Source organism: Phacochoerus africanus, chromosome 12, assembly GCF_016906955.1.
Source record: "Phacochoerus africanus isolate WHEZ1 chromosome 12, ROS_Pafr_v1, whole genome shotgun sequence".
Taxonomy (NCBI): Eukaryota; Metazoa; Chordata; class Mammalia; order Artiodactyla; family Suidae; genus Phacochoerus; species Phacochoerus africanus.
This window is the reverse complement of record NC_062555.1, coordinates 24,790,525-24,807,590: the sequence shown is the minus strand read 5'-3', so window position 1 is coordinate 24,807,590 and position 17,066 is coordinate 24,790,525. Positions and strand designations below refer to the sequence as shown.

At 41.9% G+C, this 17,066-nt stretch overlaps 1 long non-coding RNA gene across 3 annotated transcripts in view; it reads right to left on the bottom strand.

The window, feature by feature from the left end:
• Positions 1 to 15,825, bottom strand: part of LOC125113062 (uncharacterized) — a 37,703-nt gene extending 21,878 nt beyond the window's left edge. For all 3 annotated transcript variants that reach the window (XR_007131321.1, XR_007131322.1, XR_007131323.1), the window contains exons 1-5: positions 15,735 to 15,825; positions 15,610 to 15,636; positions 15,398 to 15,506; positions 9,754 to 9,876; positions 4,719 to 4,768 (exon numbers count right to left, since the gene is read on the bottom strand). This is a non-coding gene — a long non-coding RNA (uncharacterized LOC125113062). The remainder of the gene's footprint in view (positions 1 to 4,718; positions 4,769 to 9,753; positions 9,877 to 15,397; positions 15,507 to 15,609; positions 15,637 to 15,734) is intronic.
• Positions 15,826 to 17,066: the final 1,241 nt, after the last annotated feature.

Below are 17,066 nucleotides of genomic sequence, written 5' to 3'. Positions count from 1 at the left end.
TACACACGACAAATACTAACAGACATAAGAGGAGAAAAGGATGGGAATACAATAACAGCAGAAGACTTCCAACACCCCATTCACATCAATGGACAGATCCTCTAGACAGAAGATCAATACAGCAACAGGAATCTTAATGACACAACAGAAAAGTGAGACTTAATTGACATCTTCAGGACATTACAACCAAAAAAATCACAATATACATTCTTTTCAAGTGCACATGGAACATTTTCAAGGAGTGACCACATACTGGGGCACAAAACGCACCTCAACAAATTTAAGAGCATAGACATTACTGCAAGTATCTTCTCTGACCACAATGGCATGAAACTAGACAAAAACCACAGGTAAAGAAGTGAGAAAAAAAACGACTACGTGGAGACAAAACAACATGCTACGAAAAACCAGTGGGTCAATGAGGAAATCAAAACGCAAGTTAAAAGACCTCGGGACAAATGATAATGAAAACACAACCCGTCAAAATCTACAGGATGCCTGCCACAAAAGCAGTTCTTAGAGGGAAGTTCATAACAACACAGGCCTTCCTCAAAAACGAAGAAAGATCTCAAATTGAAAACTTAACCCACCACCTAAATGAATTAGAAGAAGAACAACAAACAAAACCTAAAGTCGGCAGAAGCAAGGAAATCATAAAGATCAGAGAGAAAATCAACACAAGAGAGAGTCAAAACACAATAGAAAAAAATCAGTAAAACCAAGACCTGGTTCTTTGAAAGGGTAAACCAACTTGACGAACATCTGGCCAGGCTCCCCAAGAAGAGAAGAGCAAGAACTCAAACAAAATATATAAAGAAAAAGGAGAAATCTCAAAGGATACTGCAGAAATCCAAAACCATAAGAGAATACCATCAATTATATGCCAACAAATTGGACACCCTCGAAGAAATGGAAAACTTTCTAGAGGCTTACAGCCCACCAACACTCAATCAAGAAGAACCAGATCAACTGAACAGACCCCATCACTAGAAATGAAATGGAATATGTCATAAAAACACTCCCTACCAAAAAAAGTCCAGGGCCAGATGGCTTCACAGGCAAATTCTACCAAACACACACAGAACCTATACCCATCCTCCTTAAACTTTTCCAAAAGGCTGAAGAAGGAACACTCCCAAAGACATTCCAGGAAGCCACCATCACCCTAACACCCAAACCAAGAAACTACCAAGAAAGAAAATTACAGGCCAATATCTTTGATGAATATAGATGCAAACATTTTCATCAAAATTTTAGCCAGCTGAATCCAACAGCATATACAAAAGATCGCACACCATGACTGGGTAGGAGTCATCCCAGGTTCACAAGGATGGTTCAACACATACAAATCAATGTCATACACCACATTAACAAGAGTAAAGTCAAAAAACCGTAGGAGCATCTCAACAGATGCCAAAAAAGCATCTGACAAAGTCCTACACCCATTCCTGATTAAAAACTCTTCCCAAACCTTAACACAATCAAAGCCATTTATGACAAGCCCACAGCCAACACAATACTCAATGAGAACAGCTGAAAGCCTTCCCACTCACATCTGGACCAAGACAAGGATGCCCACTCTCACTTTTATTCAACATAGTATTGGAAGTCCTAGCCACAGCAATTAGACAAACAAAAGAAGTGACATGTATCCAGATTCGAAGAGAAGAGCTAAACCTGTCACTCTACATAGATGACAGGATACTATATATGGAAAACCCTAAGGAGACCACACAAAAACTAGTCAAACTGCTCAACAAATTCAGCAAAGCAGCAGAATACAAGATTAACACTCACTCAGAAATCACTTGCATTTCTGGATATTACTATGAAATATTAGAAAAGGAATATAAAAATACAATACCATTTAAAATCACACCCCCCAAAAACTAATAAATCTAGGAATAAATCTAAGGAGGTGAAAGACTTACATGCTGAGAACCATCAAACATTCATCAAAGAAATAAAAAGAGGATTCAAAGAAATAGAAAGATATTCCATGCTTCTAAATGGGAAGAAGTAATATCATTAAAATGGCCATACTACCCAAAGCAGTCTACAGACTCAACGCAATCCCTCTCAAAATACCCAGGTCATTTTTCACAGAACTACCACAAACAATCCAAAAGTTTATGTGGAACTATAAAAGACCCAGAATTCCCAACGCAATCTGGAGTAACAAAAACCAAGCTGGAGGCATAACTTTCCAAGACTTCAGACCTTACAAAGCTCCAGTCATCAAGACAGTGTAGTACAGGTCCCAAAACAGACGTACAGACTAATGGAACAACAGAGAACCCAGAAATGAACCCAGACACCTATGGTCAATTAATCTTCAACAAAGGAGGCAAGAGTATTAAAGGAGAAACAGATAGTCTCTTTACCAAGTGGTGCTGGCAAAACCAGACAGCTGCATGTACATCAGTGAAACTAGAACACACCTTCATACCATGAATAAAGGTCAACTCCAAATGATTTAAAGACTTAAACATAAGACAAGACACCATCAAACTCCGAGAAGAGAACATAGACAAAACATTCTGTGACAACAACCCGACAAATGTTTTCTCAGGTCAGCCTCCTAAGGCAACAGAAATAAAACCAAAAAGAAACCAGCTGGACCTAATAAAACTGAAAAGAGTTTTGCACAGCAAAGGAAACCATAAAAGAAACAAAAAGACAATCTACAGAATGGGAGAAAATTGTTGCAAACCATGCAGCCAACAAGGGCTTAATCTCCAAAATATACAAACTATTCATATAACTCAACAGCCAAAAAAACCCAAACAACCCAACTGAAAAATGGGCAGAAGACCTGAACAGACATTTCTCTGAAGAAGACGTATGGACGGCCAACAGGCACAAGAAAAAATGCTCCACATCACTACATATTAGAGAAATGCAGATCAAAACTACAATGGAGGGGGAAAGGGAGCTACAATGAGGTACCACTTCACACCAGTCAGAATGTCTATCATTAATAAGTCTACAAATAACAAATGCTGGAGAGGGTGTAGAGAAAAGGAAACCCTCCCACCCTGCTGGTGGGAAAGTAAATTTGTACAACCACTATGGAAAACAGTATGGAAGGTACATCAGAAAACAAATCTAGAACTGCCATATGATCCAGAAGTCCCATTCCTCAGCAGATATCAAGACAAAACTTTCATTGAAAAAGATACATGCAGAGTTCCCATCATGGCTCAGTGGTTAATGAATCTGACTAGGAACCATGAGGTTGCAGGTTCGATCCATGGCCTCGCTCAGTGGGTTAAGGATCTGGCATTGCCAGGAGCTGTGGTGTAGGTCTCAGATGCAGCTTGGATCCTGAATTGCTGTGGCTGTGGCATAGGCCGGCAGCTACAGCTCCGATTGGACCCCAAGCCTGGGAACCTCCATATGCCACAGGTGTGGCCCTAGAAAAAGACACACACACACACACACACAAAAAAAAAACCCACACACGCATCCGTGTGTTCACTGCAGCACTATTCACAATAGCCAAGACATGGAAACAACCTAAATGTCCATCGACAGATGAATGGATTGGGAATGTGGTACATACACACAATGGAATCCTACTCAGCCATACAAAAGAACAAAAGAATGCCATTTGCAGCAACATTGATAGAACCAGAGACTCTCACACTAAGTGAAGTAAGTCAGAAAGATAAAGACAAATACCATATGATATCACTTATATCTGGAATCTAACATACGGCACAAATGAACCTTTCCACAGAAAAGAAACAAACTCATGCACTTGGAGAACAGACTTGTGGTTGCCGAGGGGGAGGGAATGGGATGGACTGGGCGTTTGGGGTTAGCAGATGCAAACTGTTGCATTTGGAGTGACCAAGCAATGAGATCCCACTGTATAGCACAGGGAACGATATCTAATTACTGGTGATGGCACATGATGGAGGAGAATGTAAGAAAAGGAATGTGTATATTATATATGACTGGGTCACTTTGCTGTACAGCAAAAATTGCAAGGACATTCTAAATCAACTATAATTTAAAAATTAAAAAAAATTAAACAGTGACTTTCATACGCTAAAAATTACAACTATATGTACAATTTAATTAATAGAAACTTTTTCCCCTGTCTTTTCTTCTTTTTAGGGCCACACCCACAGCACATGGAGGTTCCCAGGCTAGGGGTCTAATCAGAGCTGTAGCTGCTGGCCTATACCACAGCCACAGTACCACCAGATCTGAGCTACATCTGCGACCTACATCACAGCTCATGGCAATGCCGGATCCTTAACCCACCGTGCAAGGCCAAGGATTGAACCTGCAACCTCATGGTTCCTAGTCAGATTCGTTTCCTCTATGTCACGACGGGAAATCCTTAATTTAAACTTTTCTTTACCAAGCATCTGTTATTTCCAAAATGTTTTAAATATTAATGTAGGGAGTTCCCGTCGTGGCGCAGTGGTTAGCGAATCTGACTAGGAACCATGAGGTTGCGGATTCGATCCCCGGCCTTGCTCAGTGGGTTAAAAGATCCGGAGTTGCCGTGAGTTGTGGTGTTGGTTGCAGACGCGGCTCGGATCCTGCGTTGCTGTGGCTCTGGCGTAGGCCGGTGGCTACAGCTCTGATGAGACCCCTAGCCTGGGAACCTCCATATGCCTCGGGAGCAGCCCAAGAAAGGCACAAAAAAAAAAAGACAAAAAAAAATTAATGTAGAAAACATGTGACAAACAAAAACTAACCTCAGGTCCTGAATGTAGAGTCAGAAAACTTTCCACAGCAGTCAGTGTACCTAAAAGAGGAGGGAAACAGTAAAAGTCAAATCAAATAAAAATCTGTTCAACTGGAAAAATAATAAGCTATTCCTATTCATTTAGGGAACATTTTTGTTAAGGCTACAGCTGATAGAATCAGAAAAATCTCTGTGTAACAGTACTATTAGGTTATTGTAAATAGACTTAAGCAGCAGCTAAAGCCAGAAAAAGACTACCTGCCACTGACAAAATCTTTTCTAGGATTCAAACTGACAAGGCTAAGAATCTCTTTCAATAATGCAAGAATTCCAGTTCATTTATTTTACAAGGCTATCAGTTCTCAAAACTGCATCTATGGCAATTACTCTATTTTCCAATCTGAGAGCTTTCAAGAAGACTCACTGATAGTGATTTATAATGGATGTACAGATGTACCAAAGTGCACCTTTGTGCTGGCAAATGAAATACTTAGAATAGAGCTGTTTAAATAAAATTATAATGAGTAAAACATAAAAACAGAAAACCAAGGCCAGAAAAAAGGGGAGAAATCAGTGATATGAACCATGAGGACTAGTATATATGTGTAGTCGTTAAGTATTTAACTAGTCTTTGAGCTTACTAAGAGCAGGAAAACAAAAGAAAAACATAAAGGGTTAGCTAATTCTCAAAATCTGATAAAATATATCAATTTCTTAGAAGGCAGTATTCCTAGTTTTTCTTTTTCTTTTTTTCTTTTTTTGGGCCACACTTGCGGCACATGGACAATCCCAAGCTAGGGGTCGAATTGGAGCTACAGCTGCCTGCTAGTCTACACCACAGCCACAGCAATGCCAGATCCAAGCTGCGTCTTCGACCTACCACAGTTCATGGCAACACTGGATCCTCAAACCACTGAGTGAGGCCAAGGATTGAACCTGCAACCTCATGGTTCCTAGTCGGATTTGTTTCCACTGCGCCACAAGAGGAACTCCAACCGAGTTTTAATTCCAACAGAAAATTAAAGGGGGGGGGGCCTTAGAAAGGCGACCCTGAGTAAGGAAACTAGTGATCATGTCATTAACAACAACGTTAAAGCAGAAAAGAACTGAAGCCACATAAACATCCCTTGTCCAGCACTGACAAAAGCCAAGACTACAGCATTAGAGTCTAACTTACTGGAGATGATTCTGAGGGTTGGGAAGAGAATGTGGCCTGGATATATGGCTCTGTGATCTGACCCTGCATACAGAATGAACATCCCCCACCTAAAGCAGTGTGTATAAAATGTGAACCACCCGCATCAAATACGAGATGAAGTATTTGTTAAAACGCTCTTACGTTTTAGTACGTTAAAAAAAATCTTTAAAACAAGTCTTAGGAGTTCCCACTGTGGCTCAGTGGAAACGAATTCGATTAGGATCCATGAGCATGCAGGTTCAATCCCTGGCCTTGCTCAGTGGGTTAAGGATCCAGCGTTGCCTTGAGCTGTGGTGTAGGTCGCAGACGCAGCTCGGATCTGTCATTGCTGTGGCTGTGGTGGAGGCCGGTGGCTACAGCTCCGATTAGACCCCTAGCCTGGGAACCTCCATATGCTGCAGGTGTGGCCCTAAAACGCAGAAAAGGATCTTTTAAAATAAATAAAAGGAAATCTTAAATATTTCTCCCTTAAAAATAGAACAGGATCTCTTATTCAACATAAAAACTATTAAATATTTAAGAATAACTTCAATAAAAAACATGTGAGGGCCACCATGAAAAAAATTCTAAACTGTGTAAGTAGAGATTTTTAATAGATTAATAAATGGAAAATTCCAGATCCATGGATGAGAGGACTAAATAAATATTTTAAGATGTTCAATTCACAGCCTTCTTCTCACTGGAAATGGTTCTAGCATTTCATCATTATGTATGAGGTTGGCTACTGCTTTTTGATGCTCATTGTGTTAACACAGTATGCTATTCCTCAGTTTCTGAAAATCTAAAATCAGTAAATGGCATGAATTTTCAAATCATTTATTGAAATGGCATTAATTTGTGCCTTTGAGGTTCTAAAGTGATGATTACATAACTTCCTAATAAACCTTGGTGTTCATATATTATTCCTTCAAAATGCCATTGGATATTTATTAAAACTCTACTTAGCATTCTCTTTTTGCTACTAGCTTCACAAGCAAGACTGATTTATACTTTTCTATTTTGCCTGTGGGTGTGACTGAGTATATGTGTGTGGGGGGGTGTGAGCACATGTTGTTAACCTTCCTGAACTTTGGTTTCAGAATTACCTTTTTAATATAAACTGGAACACATTCCATCTTTTGAAGCTCTATGATGGTGTATACAGAACTGTATTTGTTTCAGGTCATTTTCTTTTTTCACTCTTCTTTCGTTTTCCGGGGGGAGGGGGGTAGGGTTGTTGTTTTTTTGTTTTGTTTTGTTTTTTTGTCTTCTTGCCATTTCTTGAGGCGCTCCTGAGGCATATGGAGTTTCCCAGGCTAGGGGTCAAATCAGAGCTGTAGCCACTGGCCTACACCAGAGCCACAGCAACGTGGGATCCGAGCCACATCTGCCACCTACACCACAGCTCACGGCAACGCTGGATCTTTAACCTACTGAGCAAGGCCAGGGACCAAACCCGCAACCTCATGGTTCCTAGTCGGATTCGCTAACCACTGAGCCACGATGGGAACTCCTCTTTTTTTTTTTTTTTGTCTTAGGGTTGTTTGTTTTTTAGCTGCATTTGCAACACTCCTTGGCCAGGGACTGAACCTGCACCACAGCAGTGAGCCGAGCTGCTGCAGTGACAATGCAGATCCTTCACCCAAGCACCACGGAAGAAATCCCAAGTCATTTTCTAAATGGACACTATTTGTTTTTTCTTTTGGGGCCAGCCCACAGCACATGGAGTTCCTGGGCCAGGGATCAGATCCAAGGCACAGCTGCGACCTATGCAGCAGCTGCAGCAACACCAGATCCTTTAACCCACTGTTCCGGGCCAGGGACTGAACCTGCATCCTGCTGCCCCACAGTAGGAACTCTTGGACACTTTTTATATATGTATAAGATTAGGAACTTTTATTGTTTTACAATAGCAGTGATTTTGTTCATTCTTATGGTCTCCAATTTACAGAGCAAATAAAAATGATATAAAAAACTTTGTGCAATACTTTCTAGCTCTGTGGCTTAAAAAGATTAACACCTTCTAATTAAAGTATCTCCATAGATCCTGCTGAGTAGCATTGAGAACTATGTCTAGATACTCATATTGCAACAGAACAAAGGGTAGGGGAAAAAAAATGTATACATGTAAGGATAACTTGGTCCCCTTGCTGTACAGTGGGGAAAAAAATAAATTATAAAAAAAGAAAGATGAAAAAGAGAAAAAAAAAAAAACCCAAGGCACTGCTATACACTGGAAGTAATCAATCACAAGAGCCCTGGTGCCAGCTCTCCGTGATGTGGAACTCTTACTCTTCCTACAAGATCCTTTCTATACTAACCAAAGAATGGACATGTGGTAGGTGAACATCACCTTTAATTCATATATTAGAATTAGCTATAGAAGCAACAGAAGAAAAACACATAAATTGGGATGCGTCAAAACTTTAAAACTTCTGCATATAAAGGACACTATCGACAGTGAAAGGAAACTTATAAAATAGGAGAAAATATTTGCAAATCATGTATCTGATAAGGAATAATATCTAGACTATTGAAAAACTCCTATAACTCAACAACAACAACCCCAAGAAGAAATGAAATTCTCATACATGCTACAACATATTTGAACTGTGAAAACACTACACTAGATGAAGTAGGCCAAAAAGGATAAATAACATGATTCCATTTACATGAGGTAGCTAGAATTAGAAAATTCATAGAGACAGAAAGGAGAATAGAGATTACCATGGGCTGAGAGGAGGAGTATAGGGGGGGTCATTGTTTACTGGTTAAAGGTGATAAGATCACCTCCCAGATGCTATAAGGTTTATGTATGACTTGGGATTATCACACACATGATACCTCTCAGGCCACCACATCTTGCTGCACAGGTGCATTGCACAGTGGTGCCCTAAAAAGAGTTGGCTGGCTAAGGAGGTGAGTGGGTCTGAAATCTAACTAGTCCTGTGCTCCCTAAGCCATGTGCTTTGGAGGAAGTTTACATCATGCTGGAGGAAGGAGTGCATTGTTACATCATTTTAAGACAGTATACAAAATCGTTATGTGTATAGTAACAAACAGTCCTTGTTATTACTACCTAAATTCAAAACCCTAAGGCTGGAACACAGAATTTCAGGACTTCATACTAATATTCAAGGGCATCTTTCTTGGCATGTCTAGAAAAAGTTTGCCAGCTGATGTCCCATCTTGTTAACAAAGACCCTAAAAATCCACTCATTTTTCTGAGTCAAAAATGCTAACACAAGGAGTGCCTGTTGTGGCTCAGGAGCAATGAATGTGACTAGTATCTATGAGGACACAGGTTCTATTCCTGGACTCACTCAGTGGGTTAAGGATCTGGTGTTGCCATGGCTGCTGTGTAGGTCAGAGACACAGCTCGGATCCAGCATTTCTGTGGCTGTGGTGTAGCCAGCAGCTGCAGCTCTGATTCAACCCTTAGCCTGGCAACTTCCATGTGCTGTGGGTGCGGCCCTAAAAAGCAAAAAAAAAAAAAAAAAAAAAGCAAAATTAAAATAAAATTAAAAAAAAAACCTGTAAAAAAAAATAAAATAAAGTATCTCTATAAATTATACTTTAGGATGTATTAATTCCTAAACAAAGCAAGTTTGGGTTTATAATGCCTGCCAATTTTTTTTCCAGAAATTTTATAGCTATAACTGCAACCAAATTCAAACAATGGATCATCCTGACTTAAAACACTTATAACACTATCCATACTTCCAAAACAATAGTGTGAATAGCATTTTCTAACAAGGACAGTGATAGTGAAAACAAGCTTGTTTCCCACTTAACAGTTTTGTTTCTTTTCCCAAGCAGACATGAAGCCTATTTTAAACTGCATGATTGCTTATTGGTCAATAATTACCATTCATTTTATTTCTGGTATATATTACTCCCAGATCTGCTGGAATGGAGTCAAAGTCACCACTTCCAATGATATAAACCCCTTTTTCTGCAGCTTTCTTGTGATACTTTCAATACATTAGTTCTAGAAATGAAAGAGTCAAGACAATAGCTCTGAATCAGAGTGACACCAAAACATCCAGACCAATATGATGATTTACCTTTACAAACAATGCAATTAAACTTTGAAATTGCTAACCAAAATGACACTGTGGCAAAACATTAACTGTCAGAATATTTGACAGTTATTCAGCAAACAGACCTACCATGTTCCAGGTGGTGAAGAAGAAACGCTGATCTGACTTAATTCATTTTTTAGAATGACTTTTACATGGAAAACAATATTTATTAAAATATGAATCATGCAACCAAAGTTACCCCACATCCCAGGATCCAGTTGCACATCATTAGAGACCTCCTCCATGCACACAAAATCGAGTGGGAGGAAAGGAAGGGGTCCAAGAGGTGAACGAGACCTTCTCAAAGGTTTTGCCTAGTTTTAAAAAAATTGCTTTTTTAAAGAACTTTTAGATTTGCAGAAAAATTGAGTGGTAGAGAGTTCCTAGGTACCCCCACTCAGTTAACCCTCTCATTAGATCTTTTACATTAATATTCATTACAATTAATGAATATTGCTACATTCGGATCAACTACAGCTCACACTTTGGCTTTCTTTTGATTCTAACTAATGTCCCTTTTCTGTCCCAGGACCCCATACAGGACACCACATTACATTGTCAGGTCTCTGTTGGCTTCTTCCGGCAGTGAAGGCATCTCAGACTTGCCTGATGTTTGATGGCCTTCACAGTGTGGGTCAGGCACTTGCAGAACGGCCCTCCACTGGGATCTATCTTGTGATTTCCTCATGACTATGCTAGGCTTACAGGTTCGGGGGAAGAAGACCACACACAGCCGTAAAGTGTCATTTCATGATGTCCTATCAAGAGTACAGTCTATCTCACAGACAGAAAATAAACTTACGGTTCCCCAAAGAGTATGGCATTAACAGACAGACATGACTGGGGTTCCGTGGTGTTGAAGCGGAAACAAATCCAACTAGGAACCATGAGTTGGTGGGTTTGATCCCTGGCCTCGCTCAGTGGGTTAAGGATCCAGCGTTGCTGTGAGCTATGGTGTAGGTCGCAGACGTGGCTCGGATCCCGTGTTGCTGTGGCTCTGGTGTAGGCTGACGGCTACAGGTCCGATCGGACCCCTCACCTGGGAACCTCCATATACCTTGGGTGCAGCCATAAAAAGACAAAAAAAAAAAAAAAGATAGATCAACAACAAGGATTTACTACATAGCAGAGGGAATTATATTCAATAGCTTGTAATAACGTATAATGGAAATAAATCTGGAATATACATATGTATGTAAGTGAACCACTCTGCTCTACATCGGAGATGAACACAATATTAAAAATCAACTATATTTCAATTAAAAAAACAGAGTCTATACTCAACATGATTTATCACTGTGGATGCTGATCCTGAACACCAGGCTGAGAGTGTCCAACCCAGTGCTCCCATCCCACTCCTTCCCCTACTATACACACTGGAAGGAAGGGACCACTCACAGCCCACACGTAAGAGGGTAAGAGGCAGAGGTTGCGGTCTTCCTCCTCAAAGGCACAGCAGCTACGTGAATTATTTGGAATTATTCCACACAGGAGATGAGCCTCTATTCATCTCTTTGGCCCTTTTTTGGGGTTTTTTTCTTTGTTTGTTTGTTTTGCCATTTTTTGGGCCGCTCCCATGGCATATGGAGGTTCCCAGGCTAGGGGTCGAATCGGAGCTGTAGCCACCGACCTACACCAGAGCCACAGCAACGCGAGATCCGAGCCACGTCTGCAACCTACACCATAGCTCACAGCAATGCCGGCCAGATCCTTAACCCACTGAGCAAGGCCAGGGATCGAACCCGCAACCTCATGGTTCCTAGTCGGATTCGTTAGCCACTGAGCCACGACAGGAACTCCATCTTTGGCCCATTTTTAAATTGGGTTCTATTTGACTTTCTCATTAATATATAGTCTAGATCATTATTAGGTTTTGGTATCGCTTTCATAGGACTTTATCACTTAGAAGCTTTTCACCATTTTCTTTCCTCTTGAAGAGTTTAAATAAGATAGAAACCATTTCCTGCTTTGCTTCATGTTTCCTTCCTCTTCTTGTATCAGTCTTGGTGATTTACATGTTCCTACACTTTCCAATATACATCACCAACTGATAAGCTCTAAACATACCTTCTAATGGCACACTGATGAGGGGAGTCAGGAGAGATTTTAGGGACATATGTGGTTACACTTATAAAGCAGGCAGCGTAGCTCAGGGCTTATGAACACTGCACTTCCGGCAGGCAGGCAAACCTCAATTCAAGTCCTCCTTTTTCTATTTACAAGTTGCATGACTCTGAGCAAGTTTGATTTTCATGAATTCTGTTTACACTATGCAGTGGCTATAAACACCAACACATTCTATACACAAAGGACTTGAACTAAATGTGGTTGGAGGAAAGAAAACTGAAGCTAAAATCACACCACCATGCTTTCAATGAAATTCCACCTCTAAATGCTAAGGAGGAGCCATCACCTACTAAAATATATCTGCAAAACTGCACTAAATATTTTTCACTGGAACAGAAAGACACACTGTTAATTCTGTTCTTTCCGTTTCATTTTACATACCTGAGGTTCTCCACAGATGTCAGTACAGCTAGCTCCATTTTCAATACATGCTCTTACGACAGGTTCTCCATAAAACCGGTACTGAGGGAATTAAAAAAAAAACAACAACAGTTTCCTCTTCCTTAGCAAGAGAAAGAATATCACTGAATTTTGGAAGCCCAGTCTTGGTTATTCAGCTATCAAATATTAAGAAAGCAGCCTAATCTCAAAAAATGGGAAAAGAACTGCAATACACTGACCCTCACAGTATAAATACAGACATGACGGAACGACAGAGGAATGTGTGCTTACCTCCAACTGAAAACACACCAAAGTTTTAGAGAAGAGATGATGGGAGTTGAATTCGGAAGAACAGTAGGATTTGCCAGGGAAAAGAAAATCCAAATAAAGGAAAAACTGTATGTAAAAGTGCAAAAAAGAGAGGGGTGGGCTGGTCCGGATACCCGAACCAGAGAGCAGCCCAGCGGGGAGCGGTAAGGAAGGGGTCTGGAAAGAAACACGTGGGCCAGATCCGGAACAACCCTGTGTATCACGCTCTCAAGATTGAACGTGATCTTTTCGGCAGGACTGGGTCCTCCTGGAGGATTTTCAAAGGGATGGCGGTCGAAGATTACAGCAGACACATCACTCGACCTGTGGTACTGGAAACCCAAACTCCCGGCAGGTAAGAGATGAAGGAAGGCGAAGGCTGGACTAAGGATGAGACGTACTTCAAAGACAGAAATCACTGGACTTCCTGAGACCGACAACGAATGCACTACCTGCCAAAATAAAGAAAAACCGGACCAGGGAAGGCTTGGAGGGGATACGTTTAATACTGGCCGGAGTAGATATTTTGAGTCTATATTATTTTTTTTTGGGGGGGGGGGGAACTGCAGCTGCCAGCCTACACCACAGCCACCCAGATCTGAGTCACATCCACAACTTACACCGTGCCTTGCGGCAACCCCAGATCCTTAACCCACTGAACGAGGCCAAGGATGGATGGAACACACATTCTTAGGGATACTAGGCGGGTCCTTAACCCGCTGAGCCACAATGGGAACTCCAGTATGTATCATAATCGATTTTGAATCTCCCAAGTTATTTCTTGCTCAAACTCACGTTATTAGAAATAAAAAGTCACTATATAATAGTTAACATATGAGAGTCGGTCCCATTTCAAAGGAAGCAGGAGGCATTTTTTCCCTTTGTGAGGGCAGGGTAAGGAGTAGCACAAACTCCTCTGCTTCTCTCACTCCTCAAAGCATAAGATGGAGAAAGGAGATCATCCGTTTCCTCTCGCCTTCAAAAGAAACAGCTAAAAGGGGAGTTCCTGTCCTAGCTCGTGGTTAACAAATCCGACTGGGAGCCATGAGGTTGTGGGTTCGATCCCTGACCTTGCTCAGTGGGTTAAGGATCCAGCGTTGCTGTGCCGGCAGCTGCAACTCTGATTCCACCCCTGGTCTGGGAACTTCCACATGCAGGGGCAGCCCAAAACAAAAAAGCAAAAAAAAAAACAAGTACAGGGACACTGCAAAGAAAAGAAAGGGCACTGCAAGGACCCTTTCCAGGAGGCCAAACAGCCTCCTCTCCACCTGACTCCATAGCCGCCTCCTCCTCCTCCTCAAGAAGAGCAGATGTGTTTCGGTTCTGGGCCCTCCTCGACCAACCACGTCAAACTGCTGAAGCAATGCAGTGCCAAGGAACAAACAAGGGCTTTCAGGCAGTAAGACCCAAGTCCACATCCTAACTCCCTCATCTACCAGCCATGTGAATCGGTTTACAAATCACTTACATGAACGACTCTACTGATACGACACACAGGTTAAACACATATAAAATGGAAATACAGTTGAGATTAAAATGAAGACCAGCCAAAGCTCTATTTTCCTTGTGGACTCAATGGATCAGATCGGGTGATTTTGACACCTCACCGTCTGAAACGCATTTAGAGATTTTGGCCTTCCTCTTGGCTATTCTACCTCCAAATGTCTCAGGCTGGTCAGGCGTCCACTGGGTTCGAATCACCTGGGCCGCTTGTTAAACATGCCAGTTACTCAGTCCCACCCTAACCCCCTCCAGCCAAACCTTGTCTGGGGGAGACTCCAGACACCTGTGTCTCAGGAGCCTCACAGGGGATTCTGACGTGGACAACTGCCCCCACAGCTGCTGCCCACCCTTCTCCCTGAAAATTCTTACCTACTCCCTCCATTGCAACTCCAACAGATCTCCCGAGGACTTTCAACCTCTATCTCCAGATCTGCTGACCGGTGAGGCTGCCTTATCTGTGGCTCCCGGTATAAACTCAGGACTTCACACAGACCTTCCCACACCACCCGTCTCACAAGAGACTGATGTGCCCATCTCCTTATCTGCTCTCCCTGTTCTAGAGTTCAGAGCACTGGTCATTTACCAACTGTCATAACCTTATTGGTCTCCCTCAACAGACAGAAAGCTCCACGAGTGATTTTGTTTTATTCCCATGACGTCTCCAGACTATTGCCATATGGGTATAACAACCAATAAACACTCAATCAAGGAATGGATCCTTTTTGAATCTCGTTCTTTGTACATGTACTTAACATCTGTCCTGGAACAGTAATCCCAAATGTAATGTAAAGACAAATAAAAAGTATATTCGGGGTACAGGGTCAAACTGTTTTACTTAAGGGGCATGCAGTACAAAAAAAACAAAGTTTGGCCATTACTGCTGTCACCATTAAATTCAACCAGCACACCCCCGGAGTCTCTCTCTCAGGAGACTTTGGTTATATCCATTTGCTCCTTATGAGAAGGAAACACGTCCCATATGAAGTTAAGGCCCTGAATCAGGTCTTCTGCCCCCTGCCCTTATGCTTCTCTGGAACAGGAACTACCACATTCTGCTAGACATGAATAGATTCCTTGTTCCAATACAAAGAAGTGGTGATTACTTACTGGTCTGACACAATTGAGGACCACCGCTGCCTGTTCAGCCATTTCATCAAGGGAGGCTGGATTAGTGACAGCACAAATCATTATTCCAACTTCAGACGGCAGTGTCGGTCTTCCCAAACTCAGAAACAAACTGTGTTAATTAAGCAAATCCGGATACAGCAGTGAAATCTCCCAAATCTTCTTTTCCTAGTAACCAGTGACGGCAAACTTACTGCATATACTGAAAGCTGACTCTCCCTCTAAAACAAAAGATAAAACTGTTCTTAGTAGAAAAAAGGAAACTACCATGAGGGAAACAGAGCTGATGCTAAGAGTCACTACGAAAACCATCACTAACCTTTAAAAGGACATCCAGCATTAGGAATGCGAAAACGCCGCAAAGTGAACATTTTACAACTGTTCAGATGCTTTGTCGATGACTGCGTGGACTTCCACTCCACAAAGAATTGTATCATAAAAGTAGATTCTCATCAACTATTCAACAGTTACGTCTGACAAGAAGAGTATGAGGGAGAGGATAGTTGTTAACAACAACCTCCATACGGCAAACAGGGACTGAGGTGAAAAGCCGTCTAGGCACCACCACGCAGGTTCCTGATTAAGCAGATAATGGAAATAAACTGAATCCATACCCTAAGGAAGGCAGGCTTCAGGGCTCAAGGTGTACTCCCTGCCAAAAACTGACCTGAGCACCACAAACAGATAACTAGACAACACACTTGTTCAACAGGAAAAAGAAATGCAAGAGTCTATTTTAAGAGTGAAAGTCCTTCTCTTGGAAAAAGTACAGACAGACCGAAAAGCTCTTTGGTCTAGATTCTGTATTTCCTAGGGGCAGCAGGAAGAGTTGTAGGTGAGTCTAGGCTACACGGTAGCTTCTGTACAACCAAACAGGTGACAATTCTCACCATAAACAGGACCCTGGATGCAATTCTAAGTGAGATGCAGGTTAAAGAGAAACACAAAGGATGACCAGAACTCCACCAGGGGCTATTTGTCTGTACCAGGGGACAATGGGTGGAAATTTAACAGCCAAGTTTCAAGACCACCGACTCCTAAATCAGAGGTCTCCTCCTTCCCCCCTTCCCCCTCCCCCGCACTGATCACGAGGGTGGGGTCTCTGTGTCTCTCTCTTCCCCACATCTCTCTCCCCAGCACTGAGACTGGGATCTGCCATAAACAAAGCCCACTCAATTAAAAACATATGGAATGAATGAAGCAAGAATAAGTAAACTTCCAAGCCAAAAACACCTAAAAATGGCTCTGGGTGACGACTGGGACTGCTGAAGAATTCTCACCAGCAAAAAATCAATGCCACAGCAATGTTATCCATGAAACTCTTAAGCTTTCTCTTCCATCTCCAAAACACAAGGCACAGGGAGAGCACAAACCATCCCGGGACACCAGTGCTCTCTCTGCTTGTGTATCCACAGAAACACCAAAAGACCACCAGGAGCCCCCGGGCTCTAGAAGGGGACAGGGCAGAGAAGGAGACATTCAAGTTCCTGATTATTTCCCCTGCGAGGATCCTCCTGCCAAAGGAGAAATCCAAGGAGCTAATTCTTTCTTTCTTTTCTTTTTAGTTGAGGGAATGAAACAAAGCTCAGACAAGATCTGAAGCTTCGCTCTCCTCCTCCTGGCCTCCAGCAGGGCTTGGGGAGCAGGAGAG